A 14,811-nucleotide genomic window follows, 5' to 3' on the forward strand; every position below is an offset into this window, starting at 1 on the left:
TGTGTCCTGTCCACACATCCATCTCCAGGTTCCCCATGCTTAGGGACATAGTCATGGTGCATCGGGCCCACCTTAATGCCTGTCTGAATGTGGTATTTGCAAAGATCGTATTTCCAAATGGTCAGCCCCACAGCTCCCAGCTTGGTTCTTTGGATCCCTTTTGTTTTGTGGTTGACCTGATCTGCCGATTTTATATTACGGAATCTTTCCCAAAGGGGTAGATTGAGTTTGCCGGTTATTCATACTTTTTCTCTTGCATTAACTTCTCAGAGCTTTATTACTTATTTCTGTTCACATGGATGATTTTCATGCCATCCTTCCTGTTTTTGGAGATGGTTCATTACCTCATTACTTTTCAGCCTTCACTTTTTTCCAAGAAGGCTTTACAGTTCTGTTTTAGGACAAAGAGAAACAGCAGGAGCTGGGCTTACCCTCCTGTCTGAATGAAGAGTCCCAGACCCTGGACAGCAGGCAGGGACGGCTGTGATCTCCAAGGGGCCGGGCAGGGAGACATGTCCACACCACCTGCCTGGAGAGACCACCCAGGCTCCAGCGTGTGTCCTCCTGGGCCAAGGAGATGATGCTGGGAGTCAGGGAGGCCAGGGTGGTAGCGTTCCCGGGTCCAGCCTGTGAGAGGACACAGCTGTACCAGGAGCAGTTTGGAGGCCACCAGAGGGTCCCCCATCGGTGTGTGTATGTCAGGAAACTAGTCCATGGAGGAACCAGCCAGGCGGACCTGACAGAAAGGCCCATGGGGCCCACATTCAAACAGCAGTGGTGCCTGTGCTGTTGGCCAGGGTGGAAGCCTTGTAATTCAAGAGACACTGACTGCAGGATACAGGACTTGGGAGAAAAAACTTGATCACACACTCACCAGTGCTCCAGTCCCACAAAGCAAGCTTAGACACCAGATCCCAAAGGGTCAAGCTGTGCCCAGGGACGTGTGTTTCCCTAAAAAATTATAGGAATAGAGTAACACCTTTCACCCAACAACCCAAAATTCACAATGTCTGAGTCCAAATTACCAGATATGTGAAGAAGCAAGAAAATATCTCCCATGATGAGAAAAATCAGTCAACTGGGACTGAACCAGAAATACGATGGAACTAGTAGGGGAGGCTCCTAGAGGAAAGATTGAAGGTGTTAAGTGGAAACGTGGAAGATACAGAAATCCACATGAAACTCCTACAGATGAAACTATAATGTCTGAAATGAGAAACCAATGGAAGATGAGGCATCACACAAGGAAAGATGAACATTTTATGTGTGGCAAGAGCAACTGTGTGAACTGAAACAGACTGACAAATGCCAAAGGGCAGCACCAGTGAGTGGCGGGGAGTGTGGTGGCCTGATGTGGAAGTGGGTCCCCAACAGAGAGCTGGCAGGGGAAATCTTGGAAGAAATGTCTCACAATTGATCAAATTTGATCAAATATAAAACCACAGATTCAAGAAGTTTACGAAAAACCAAGCATAAGAAGCAGAAAGAAAGCCAAAAGGTACAATAATCAAACTGCTGAACATCAGGAACAAAGAGAAAATCTCTGAAGCAGCCAGAGAAAATGCACACATGGCACATGAGGGACAAAGGGTCAGGAGTGCAGGAGACAATGCAGCTTAGAAGATGTTTTTAAAATACTGAAAGGAGACAGGGAGATTCAGGATGGCGGCATGAGAGGTGAGACAGAGAACTCCTCCCAAAACCACAAATAGTACAAAAATATAGTCAGTACAACTAACCCTAAAACAGCAACAGGAAAGAAGGCTGCACCAGACTGCACAGAGACCTCACGAACAGAGCAGACCACACAAACAGGGTAACGTAGGAAAGCCTTGATCCAGCAGGACCCAAGCCCTTCCCCCACCCCAGCTCACCGGCGGGAGGAAGAGAAATGGAGCAGGGAGGGGGTGGAAGCCTGAGACTGCTGAACACCCAGCCCTGGAGGTCTGCTTTGCGAGGAGAAACCTACATTGTGTGGTGCTCTGGAGGTTGCCGGGGTTGGGGAGCTGGGACAGGCAGGGTGCTTGAGAGACTGAGATTCCGGCCATTTGTGGAGAACAGGGATCCACATCCGGCTGCTCTGGGACAAGGGAAAGGCAGTGGGTCAGAGAGGCTTCCTAGCAGCAAGAGAGCTGCTGAAGGGGCGGGGTTTGCACGGAGCTCGTTGTGCGGGGGAGGGGAGAGCTGGACAAGGTTGTCTGGGCACGCTCTGCCCAGCAGGTTGGGAACTTTGAGGAGCTTCAGGCGCCCCATCCCCCTGGCTGCCTACTCAGCCCCGAGGTCCCCCACTGTGACATGCAGCATGCCAAGCCTTCCTCCTGGCCTGCTGGCACCAGCTTGCACATCGGCAGTCACTGCACTGGTGTCAGGCCAGCCAGAGGGAGGCCCCGCCTACAACAGCTAGAGACGCACAACACAGATGCTTACACCTGTGTGCTCGGCCCACTGGCTCTGATACAGAGACAGGCACCATAGATGGGAGTCAGGAAATAGCTCTTTCCTCCCCCCAGGCACCAGCTCCACTCCCCTGTGACCCCCAGCCTCACTCTAGGGACTGAGCAGCTCCAGAGACTGGAGCTTCTGGGCACTAGTGGGCACCTCACATAAATATGACATGTCAAAAGAACATGGTTCAGACCAAAATCTCACAAACCCCAGAAAAAGGGCCAAATGAAACTGAACTCACCAATCTTCCTGAAAGAGAGTTCAAAATAAAAATCATAAAGATGCTTATGGAGGTACAGAAAAATTCAAGAACTCAGGAACGAATTTAAGACAAGAGATTCAATCATTAAGACATTCCATATCTAAAATGAAACATACAATGGAGAGATTTAAAAGCAGATTAGATGTAGTAGAAGAGACAGTAAATGGAATAGAAATTAGAGAAGAGGAATACAAAGAAGCTGAGGCACAGAGGGAAAAAATAATCTCTAAGAATGAAAGAATATTGAGAGAATAGTGTGACCAATGCAAATGGAACAATATTTGCATTATAGGGGTACCAGAAGAAGAGAGAGAAAAAGGGATAGAAATTGTTATTGAGGATGTAATTGCTGAAAACTTCCCCAATCTGGGGAAGGAGATGGTCTCTCAAGCCATGGAGTTGCACAGATCTCCCAACACAAGGGACCCAAGGAAGATAACATCAAGACATATAATAACTAAAATGGCAAAGATCAAGGATAAAGAGACTTTTAAAAGCAACAAGAGAGAGAAAAAAGATCACATATAAAGGAAAACCCATCAGGCTATCATCAGACTTCTCAACAGAAACCTTACAGGCCAGAAGGGAGTGGCATGATATATTTAATGCAATGAAACAGAAGGGCCCTGAACCAAAAATACTATACCTGGCAAGGTTATCATTTAAATGTGAAGGAGGGATTAAACAATTTTCAGATAAGCAAAAGCTGAGAGAATTTACCTCCCACAAACCACCTCTACAGTGCATTTTGTAGGGACTCCTATAGATGGAAGTATTCCTAAGGCTAAATAGATGTCACCCAAGGGATAGACAAAGAGCACAATATGATTCATAACATATAAAGAATGAACGAGGAAGAAAAAGGAGAAAAAAAAAGAATCTTTAGGTTGTGTTTGTAATAGCACATGAAGTGAGTTAAATTAGACTGTTAGGCAGTAAGGGAATTACCCTTGAACCTTTGGTAACCACGAATCTAAAGCCTGCAATGGTGATAAGTACATACCTATCGATAATCACCCTAAGTGTAAATGTACTGAATGCACCAATCAAAAGACATAGAGTCACTGAATGGATAAAAAAATAAGACCCGTCTATATGCTGCCTACAAGAGACTCACTTTAAACCCAAAGACATACACAGACTAAAAGTGAAGGGATGGAAAAAGATATTTCATGCAAGTAATAGGGAGAAAAAAGCAGGAGTTGCAGTACTTGTATCAGACAAAATAGACTTCAAAACAAAGAAAGTAACAAGAGACAAAAAAGGACATTACATAATGATAAACGGGTCTAACCAACAAGAGGATATAACTATTATAAATACCTATGCACCCAACACAGGATCACCTACATATGTGAAACAAATACTAACAGAATTAAAGGGGGAAATAAAATGCAATGAATTCATTTTGGGAGACATCAGCACACCACTCACTCCAAAAGACAGATCAACCAGACAGAAAATAAGTAAGGACACAAAAGCACTGAACAACACACTTGAACATATGGACCTAACAGACATCTACAGAACTCTACACCCAAAAGCAGCAGGATACACGTTCTTTTCAACTGCACATGAAACATTTTCAAGAAAAGATCATACACTAGGCCATAAAAAGAACCTCAGTAAATTTTAAAAGACTGAAATTTTACCAAGCAGGTTCTCAGATCACAAAGGTATGAAATTAGAAATAAATTGCACAAAGAAAATGAAAAAGCCCACAAACACATGGAGGCTTAATAACATGCTCCTAAATAATCAATGGACCAATGACCAAATAAACACAGATCAAGCAATATATGGAGACAAATGACAACAATAATTCAACACCGCAAAATCTGTGGGATGTAGTGAAGACCATGCTAAGAGGGAAATATATCGCAATAAAGGTCTACCTCAGGAAAGAAGAACAATCCGAAATGAACAGTCTAAACTCACAATTAATGAAAATAGAAAAAGAAGAACAAATGAGGCCCAAAGTCAGTAGAAGGAGGGACATAATAAAGATTGAAGCAGAAATAAATAAAATTGAAAAGAATGAAACAATAGAAAGAATCAATGAAAGCAGGAGCTGGTTCTTCGAGAAAATAAACAAAATAGATGAACCCCTAGCCAGATTTATCAAGAGAAAAAGAGAGTCTACACACATAAACAGAATCAGAAATGAGAAAGGAAAAATCACTATGGACACCACAGAAATACAAAGAATTATGAGAGAATACTATGAAAAATTATGTGCCAACAAGCTGGATAACCTAGAAGAAATGGACAACTTTCTAGAAAAATACAACCTTCCAAGGCTGACCCAGGAAGAAACAGAAAATCTGAATAGACCAATTACCAGCAAAGAAATTGCATTGCTAATCAAAAAACTACCTAAAAACAAAACACCTGGACCAGATGGTTTCACTGCTGAATTTTATGAAACATTTAGTGAAAACCTAATACCCATCTTCCTTAAAGTTTCCAAAAAGTAGAAAAGGAGGGAATATTCCCAAACTCAGTCAACGAGGCCAACATCACTCTAATACCAAAACCAGGTAAAGACACCACAAAAAGAGGAAATTACAGACCAATATCCCTTATGAACATAGATGCAAAAATACTCAACAAAATATTAGCAAACTGAATTCAAAAATACATCAAAAAGATCATCCATCATGATCAAGTGGGATTCATCCTGGGTATGCAAGGATGGTACAACATTCTAAAATCCATCAACATCATCCACTACATCAACAAAAAGAAGGATAAAAATCACACTTTCATCTCCATAGATGCTGAAAAAGCATTCAACAAAATTCAACATCCATTCATGATAAAAACTCTCAACAAAATGGGTATAGAGGGCAAGTACCTCAACGTAATTAAGGCCATATCTGACAAACCCACAGCCAACATTATACTTAACAGAGAGAAGCTGAAAGCTTTTCCTTTCAGATCGGGAACAAGACAAGGTTGCCCACTCTCCCCACTTTTATTCAACATAGCACTGGAGGTCCTAGCCACGGCAATCAGACAACACAAAGAAATAAAAGGCATCCAGATTGGCAAGGAAGAAATCAAACTGTCCCTATTTGCAAATGACATGATATTGTACATAAAAAACCCTAAAGAATCCACTTCAAAACTACTAGATCTAATATCTGAATTCAGCTAAGTTGCGAGATACAAAATTAATACACAGATCTGTTGCATTTCTATATACTAATGATGAACTAGCAGAAAGAGAAATCAGGAAAACAATTACATTCACAATTGCATCAAAAAGAATAAAATACCTAGTAACCAACCCAACCAAGGAAGTGAAAGACCTATACTCTGAAAACTATAAGACACTCATGAGAGAAACTAAAGAAGATCCCACTAAATGGAAACACATCCTGTGCTCATGGATACAAAGAATTAATATTGTCAAAATGGCCATCCTGCCTAAAGCAATCTACAGATTCAATGCAATCCCTACCAAAATACCAACAGCACTCTTCAATGAACTAGAGCAAATAGTTCTAAAATTCATATGGAACCACAAAAGACGCCGAATAGCCAAAGCAATCCTGAGAAAGAAGAATACAGTAGGGAGAATTACACTCCCTGACTTCAAGCTCTACTACAAAGCCACAGTAATCAAAACAATTTGGTACTGACACAAGAACAGAACCATAGAGCAGTAGAACAGAGAGCCCAGGTATAAACCCAAGCACATATGGTCAATTAATATACTATAAAGGAGCCATGGACATACAATGGGAAAATGACAGCCTCTTCAACAGTTGGTGTTGGCAAAACTGGACAGCTACATGCAAGAGAATGAAACTGGATCACTGTCTAACCCTATACACAAAAGTAAATTTGAAATGGATCAAAGACCTGAATGTAAGTCAGGAAACCATAAAATTCTTAGAAAAAAACATAGGCAAAAATCTCTTGGACATAAACATGAGCGAGTTCTTCATGAACACATCTCCCCGGGCAATGGAAACAAAAGCAAAAATGAACAAGTGGGACTATATCAAGCTGAAAAGCTTCTGTACAGCAAAGGACACCATCAATAGAACAAAAAGGTACCCTACAGTATGGGAGAATATATTCATAAATGACAGATCCGATAAAGGGTTGACATCCAAAATATATAAAGAGCTCATGCACCTCAACAAGCAAAAAGCAAATAAGCCAATTAAAAAATGGGCAGAGGCGCTGAACAGACACTTCTCCAGAGAAATTCAGATGGCCAACAGTCACATGAAAAGATGATCCACATTGCTAATCATCAGAGAAATGCAAATTAAAACCACAATGAGATATAACCTCACACCAGTTAGGATGGCCAACATCCAGAAGACAAACAACAACAAATGTTGACAAGGATGTGGAGAAAGGGGAACCCTCCTATACTGCTGGAGGGAATGTAAATTAGTTTGACCATTGTGGAAAGCAGTATGAAGGTTCCTCAAAAAACTAAAAATAGAAATACTATTTGACCCAGGAATTCCACTCCTAGGAATTTAAGAATGTAGCAGCCCTGTTTGAAAAAGACAGATGCACCCCTATGTTTATCATAGCACTATATACAATAACCAAGAAATGGAAGCAACCTAAGTGTCCATCAGGAGATGAATGGATAAAGAAGATGTGGTACATATACACAATGGAATATTATTCAGCCATAAGAAGAAAACAAATCCTACCATTTGCAACAACATGAATGGAGCTAGAGGGTATTATTCTCAGTGAAATAAGCCAGGCAGAGAAAGACATGTACCAAATGATTTCACTCATATGTGGAGTATAAAAACAAAGGAAAACTGAAGGAACAAAACAGCAGCAGAATCACAGAACCCAAGAATGGACTAACAGTTACCAAAGGGAAAGGGACTGGGGAGGATGGGTGGGAAGGGAGGGAGAAGGGGGTAAAGGGGCTTTATGATTAGCACACATAATGTAGCGGGTGGGGGGGGATGAGGGAAAGGCAGTACAACACAGAGAAGACAAGTAATGATTCTATAGCATCTTAGTACACTGATGGACAGTGACTGTAATGGAGTATGTGGTGGGGATTTGATAATAGGGAGAGTCTAGTAACCATAATGTTCAAGTAATTGTACATTAATGATATGAAAATAAAATTAATTAATTAATTAATTAAGAAAAAATACTGAAAGGAAAAAATCCTGACTTAGAATTCTTTACCTAGTGAAAATTATTTTAAAATACATTTTGAAAGTAAGTGTGTTACAGACGTACAGAAGCTGGAAGAACTCATTGCCCACATCCACTCTACCAGAAATGATAAAGGAGCCTCCAGCAGCAGGGGACAGGGCCAGGTAGGATTCTGATCTACACGAAGGGATGCAGACACCAGAAACAGCAACTGTGGGGAAATAGGGACACTTGTTTTCTCAGTACTAAAATTACTTTAAAAGATAATGGGAGGGAGGAGTCAAGATGGCGGCATGAGTAGGGCAGCGGAAATCTCCTCCCAAAACCATATATACTTTTGAAAATACAATACAACTATTCCGAAAAGAGAGACCAGAAGATCCAGTACAACAGCCAGGCTACATCTACACCTGCAAGAACCCAGCACCTCATGAAGGGGGTAAGATACAAGCCACAGCCCGGCGGGACCTGAGCGTGTCCCCCACCCTAGCTCCCTGGTGGGAGGAGAGGAGTCGGAGTGGGGAGGGAGAGGGAGCCCAGGACTGCTAATACTCAGCCCTAGCCATCCGCACCAGAGCGCAGACACACAGTGCGTGGGGTGCTGGATACTAGGGAAATGGGACAGTAAAACCTGCGAGTGGGTACCCGCAGCCAGCACCCCGGGGACAAAGAAAAGCAAGTGCTTTTTGAAAGCTTTAAAGGGACAGGGACCCTACAGCTGGACAGAAGCATCCCGGGACACTTAACCCAGCAGCCGGGAATCCCGGGGAACTCTGGGCACTCTAACTCCCTGGGCAGCAGGACAGCTTGGAGGCCCCTCATGGCGATAAACAGCCTCCCGTCCATTCCCCCTCCGGCACAGCCCCACCATAGCAGGGGAGCAGCCTAAGAACAGCCACGCCCACAGCAACTGCCCAGGGCCTCCTCCACAGCCACCCGGGCCAGACTCAGAGGCCCTGTTGGCACGCAGCTGCCCAGCACAAGCCGCTAGGGGTTGCCATTCTCCCAGGAGAGGAAGGTGACCAGCAAGCAGGAAGGGACTTTGTTCTCCCAGCTGACACACACGCCAACTGCCCACGACTACCTCTATCACCATGAAAAGGCAGAAGAATTTGATCCAGACCAGAATCACACAGACAACCCCCGAGAAGGAGCCTGGGGAGATAAATTTAACCAATATTCCTGAAGAAGAATTCAAAATAAAGGTCATAACCATGCTGACGGAGCTGCACAGAAAAATGCAAGAGCTAACGGATAAGGTTGGGAGGGAGAATACAGAAATAAAACAATCTCTGGAAGGACTTAAGAGCAGAATGGACAAGATGCAAGAGGCCATTAATGGAATACAAACCAGAGAAAAGGAACGCAGAGAAGTTGATGCAGAGAGAGATGAAAGGATCTCCAGGAATGAAAGTATATTAAGAGAACAGTGTGACCAATCCAAATGGAACAATATCCACATTATAGGGGTACCAGAAGAAGAAGAGAGAGAAAAAGGGATAGAAAGTGTATTTGAAGAAATAATTGCTGAAAACTTCCCCAAACTGGGGAGGAAATAGTCTCTCAGACCACGGAAGCCCACAGAACTCCCAACACAAGAGATCCAAGGAGGACAATACCAAGACACATAATAATTAAAATGGCAAAGATCAAGGACAAGGACAGAGTATTAAAGGCAGCCAGAGAGAGAAAAAAGGTCACCTACAAAGGAAAACCCATCAGGCTATCATCAGACTTCTCAACAGAAACCTTACAGGCCAGAAGAGAATGGCATGATATATTCAATGCAATGAAACAGAAGGGCCTTGAGCCAAGAATACTGTATCCAGCACAATTATCATTTAAATATGAAGGAGGGATTAAACAATTCCTAGACAAGCAAAAGTTGAGGGAATTTGCCTCCCACAAACCACCTCTACAGGGTATTTTAGAGGGACTGCTCTAGATGGGAACACTCCTAGGCTAAAAGATGTCACCAGAGAAAATAAAATCACAGCAAAGAAAGCAGAACAACCAAATACTAACTAAAGGCAAAAAATAAAATCAACTACTCACAAAAGCAGTCAAGGGAAACACAAAAAAGCACAGAATAAAACACCTAACATATAAAGAATGGAGGAGGAGGAATAAGAAGGGAGAGAAATAAAATCATCAGACGGTGTTTATAATAGCTCAATAAGCAAGTTAAGTTAGACAGATAGTAAAGAAGCTAACCTTGAACCTTTGGTAACCACGAATCTAAAGCCTGCAATGGCAATAAGTACATATCTTTCAATAATCACCCTAAATGTAATGGACTGAATGCACCAATCAAAAGATACAGAGTAACAGAATGGATAAAAAAGCAAGACCCATCTGTATGCTGCTTACAAGAGACTCACCTCAAACCCAAAGACATGCACAGACTAAAAGTCAAGGGATGGAAAAAGATATTTCATGCAAACAACAGGGAGAAAAAAGCAGGTGTGGCAATACTAGTATCAGACAAAATAGACTTCAGAACAAAGAAAGTAACAAGAGATAATGAAGGACATTACATAATGATAAAGGGCTCAATCCAACAAGAGGATATAACCATTATAAATGTATATGCACCCAATACAGGAGCACCAACATATGTGAAACAAATACTAACAGAGTCAAAGAAGGAAATAGAACGCAATGCATTCATTTTAGGAGACTTCAACACACCACTCACCCCAAAGGACAGATCCACCAGACAGAAAATAAGTAAGGACACAGAGGCACTGAACAACACACTAGAACAGATGGACCTAATAGACATCTACAGAACTCTACATCCAAAAGCAAAAGGATACACATTCTTCTCAAGTGCACATGGAACATTTTCCAGAATAGACCACATACTAGGCCACAAAAAGAGCCTCAGTAAATTAAAAAAGATTGAAATTCTACCAACAAACTTCTCAGACCACAAAAGGATAAAACTACAAATAAATTGTACAAAGAAAGCAAAAAGACTCACAAACACATGGAGGCTTAACAACATGCTCCTAAATAATCAATGCATCAATGACCAAATTAAAATAGAGATCAAGCAATATATGGCGACAAATGACAGCAACAACACAAAGCCCCAACTTCTGTGGGACACAGGAAAAGCAGTTCTAAGAGGGAAGTATATAGCAATCCAGGCATATTTAAAGAAGGAAGAACAATCCCAAATGAATAGTCTAAAGTCACAATTATTGAAATTGGCAAAAGAAGAACAAATGAGGCCTAAAATCATCAGAAGAAGGGACATATTAAAGATCAGAAAAGAAATAAATAAAATTGAGAAGAATTAAACAATAGAAAAAATCAATGAAACCAAGAGCTGGTTCTTTGAGAAAACAAACAAAATAGATAAGCCTCTAGCCAGACTTATTAAGAGAAAAAGAGAATCAACACACATCAACAGAATCAGAAATGAGAAAGGAAAAATCACTACAGACACCACAGAAATACAAAGAATTATTAGAGAATACTATGAAAACCTATATCCTAACAAGCTGGAAAACCTAGCAGAAATGGACAACTTTGTAGAAAAATACAACCTTCCAAGACTGACCAAGGAAGAAACAGAAAATCTAAACAAACCAATTACCAGCAACGAAATTGAAGCGGTAATCAAAAAACTACCCAAGAGCAAAACCCCTGGACCAGATGGATTTACCGTGGAATTTTATCAGACACACAGAGAAGACATAATACCCATTCTCCTTAAAGTTTTCTGAAAAATAGAAGAGGAGGTAATACTCCCAAACTCATTCTATGAAGCCAGCATCACCCTAATACCAAAACCAGGCAAAGACCCTACCAAAAAAGAAAATTACAGACCAATATCCCTGATGAACATAGTTGCAAAAATACTCAATAAAATATTAGCAAACCGAATTCAAAAATACATCAAGAGGATCATACACCATGACCAAGTGGGATTCATCCCAGGGATGCAAGGATGGTACAACATTCGAAAGTCCATCAACATCATCCACCACATCAACAAAAAGAAAGACAAAACCCACATGATCATCTCCATAGATGCTGAAAAAGCATTCGACAAAATTCAACATCCATTCATGATAAAAACTCTTAGCAAAATGGGTATACAGGGCAAGTATCTCAACATAATGAAGGCCATATATGACAAACCCACAGCCAACATCATACTTAACAGTGAGAATCTGAAAGCTTTTCCTCTAAGATCAGGAACTAGACAGGGATGCCCACTCTCCCCACTGTTATTCAGCATAGTACTGGAGGTCCTAGTCACGGCAATTAGACAAAACAAATAAATACAAGGCATCCAGATTGGTAAAGAAGAAGTCAAATTGTCACTATTTGAAGATGACATGATGTTGTACATAAAAAAAACCCTAAAGATTCCACTCCAAAACTACTAGAACTAATTTCGGAATTCAGCAAAGTTGCAGAATACAAAATTAATACACAGAAATCTGTGGCTTTCCTATACACTAACAATGAACTAACAGAAAGATAAATCAGGAAAACTGTGAATTCCATTCACAACTGCATCAAAAAGAATAAAATAGCTAGGAATAAACCTAACCAAGAAAGTGAAAGACCTATACCCTGAAAACTATAAGACACTCTTAAGAGAAATTAAAGAGGTCACTAACAAATGGAAACTCATCCCATGCTCCTGGCTAGGTAGAATTACTATCATCAAAATGGCCATCCTGCCCAAAGCAATATACAGATTTGATGCAATCCCTATCAAATTACCAACAGCATTCTTCAACGAACTGGAACAAATAGCTCAAAAATTCATATGGAACCACCAAAGACCCCGAATAGCCAAAGCAATCCTGAGAAGGAGAATAAAGTGGGGGAGATCTTGCTCCCCAACTTCAAGCTCTACTACAAAGCCACAGTAATCAAGACAATTTGGTACTGGCACAAGAACAGAGCCACAGACCAGTGGAACAGAATAGAGACTCCAGACATTAACCCAAACATATATGGTCAACTAATATATGATAAAGGAGCCATGGACATACAATGGGGAAATGACAGTCTCTTCAACAGTTGGTGTTGGCAAAACTGGACAGCTACATGTAAGAGAATGAAACTGGATTATTGTCTAAACCCATACATAAAAGTAAATTCGAAATGGATCAAAGACCTGAATGTAAGTCATGAAACCATAAAACTCTTAGAAAAAAACATAGGCAAAAATCTCTTGGACATAAACATGAGTGACCTCTTCATGAATATATCTCCCCGGGCAAGGAAAACAAAAGCAAAAATGAACAAGTGGCACTATATCAAGCTGAAAAGCTTCTGTACAGCAAAGGACACCATCAATAGAACAAAAAGGTACCCTACAGTATGGGAGAATATTTTTGTAAATAACAGATCCGATAAAGGCTTGACATCCAAAATATATAAAGAGCTCATGCACCTCAACAAACAAAAAGCAAATAATCCAATTAAAAAATGGGCAGAGCAGCTGAACAGACAGTTCTCCAAAGAAGAAATTCAGATGACCAACAAACACATGAAAAGATGCTCCACATCGCTAGTTATCAGAGAAATGCAGATTAAAACCACAATGAGATATCACCTCACACCAGTAAGGATGGCTACCATCCAAAAGACAAACAACAACAAATGTTGGTGAGGTTGTGGAGAAAGGGGAACCCTCCTACACTGCTGGTGAGAATGTAAATTAGTTCAACCATTGTGGAAAACAGTATGGAGATTCCTCAAAATGCTCAAAATAGACTTACCATTTGACCCAGGAATTCCACTTCTAGGAATTTACCCTAAGGATGCAGCACTCCAGTTTGAAAAAGACAGATGCACCCCTATGTTTATTGCAGCACTATTTACAATAGCCAAGAAATGGAAGCAACCTAAGTGTCCGTCAGTAGATGGACAAAAAAGATGTGGTACATATACACAATGGAATATCATTCAGGCATAAGAAAACAAATCCTACCATTTGCAACAACATGGATAGAGCTAGAGGGTGTTATGCTCAGTGAAATAAGCCAGGCAGAGAAAGACAAGTACCAAATGATTTCACTCATACGTGGAGTAGAAGAACAAAGAAAAAACTGAAGGAACAAAACAGCAGCAGATTCTCAGAACCCAAGAATGGACTAACAGTTACCAAAGGGAAAGGGACTGGGAAGGATGGGTGGGAAGGGAAGGATAAGGGGCTGGGGGCAAGTAAGGAACCATTACGATTAGCATATATAAAGTGTGGGGTGGAGGGCATGGGGAGGGCTGTGCAACACAGGGAAGACAAGTAGTAATTCTACAGCATCTTACTAAACTGATGGACAGTGACTGTAATGGGGTTTGTGGGGGTGACTTGGTGAAGGGGGGAGTCTAGTAAACATAATGTTCTTCAAAAAAAAAAAGATAATGGACTGCATAAAGCTAAAATAACAGCAGTGTTTATGTGCAGAATAAAAATGTGTGACACCAGCACCTGTGCAGGGGGAGGCACGTGGAGGTGCCCTGGGCAAGGCTCCCACCAGATGCGAGCTTGGGCTCTATTCAGAGGGAATCTGAGATTAAAGGCACAGACCATAAGCCTGACAGCAGCCTCTACAATACAACTGTGATGCCAATAAAGGAGATAAAATAGAATCGTACAAAATCCTAAATGAAAGAGAAGGCAGAAAAATGTGAGATGAGGAATGGAGAATAGATGAGGCGAAGAGCCAATAGCAATACAGCACATTCGAACCCAGCCATGCCAGTAATTACACTAAAAAATGTAAGCGGCTAAACAGTCCATTAGAAGGCAGAGATGGCCAGACTTCATCAAAAAAGAAGATCCAATCATATGCCACCTATAAGAAGCCCACCTGAAATACAAGGACACAAACAGGTTAAAAATAAAACATGGAGAGACAATTCACCATGTTCACATTCTTAAAAGGGAAGCTGGACTGACTTATATC

Source organism: Manis pentadactyla, chromosome 2 (genome assembly GCF_030020395.1).
Source record: "Manis pentadactyla isolate mManPen7 chromosome 2, mManPen7.hap1, whole genome shotgun sequence".
Lineage (NCBI taxonomy): Eukaryota > Metazoa > Chordata > Mammalia > Pholidota > Manidae > Manis > Manis pentadactyla.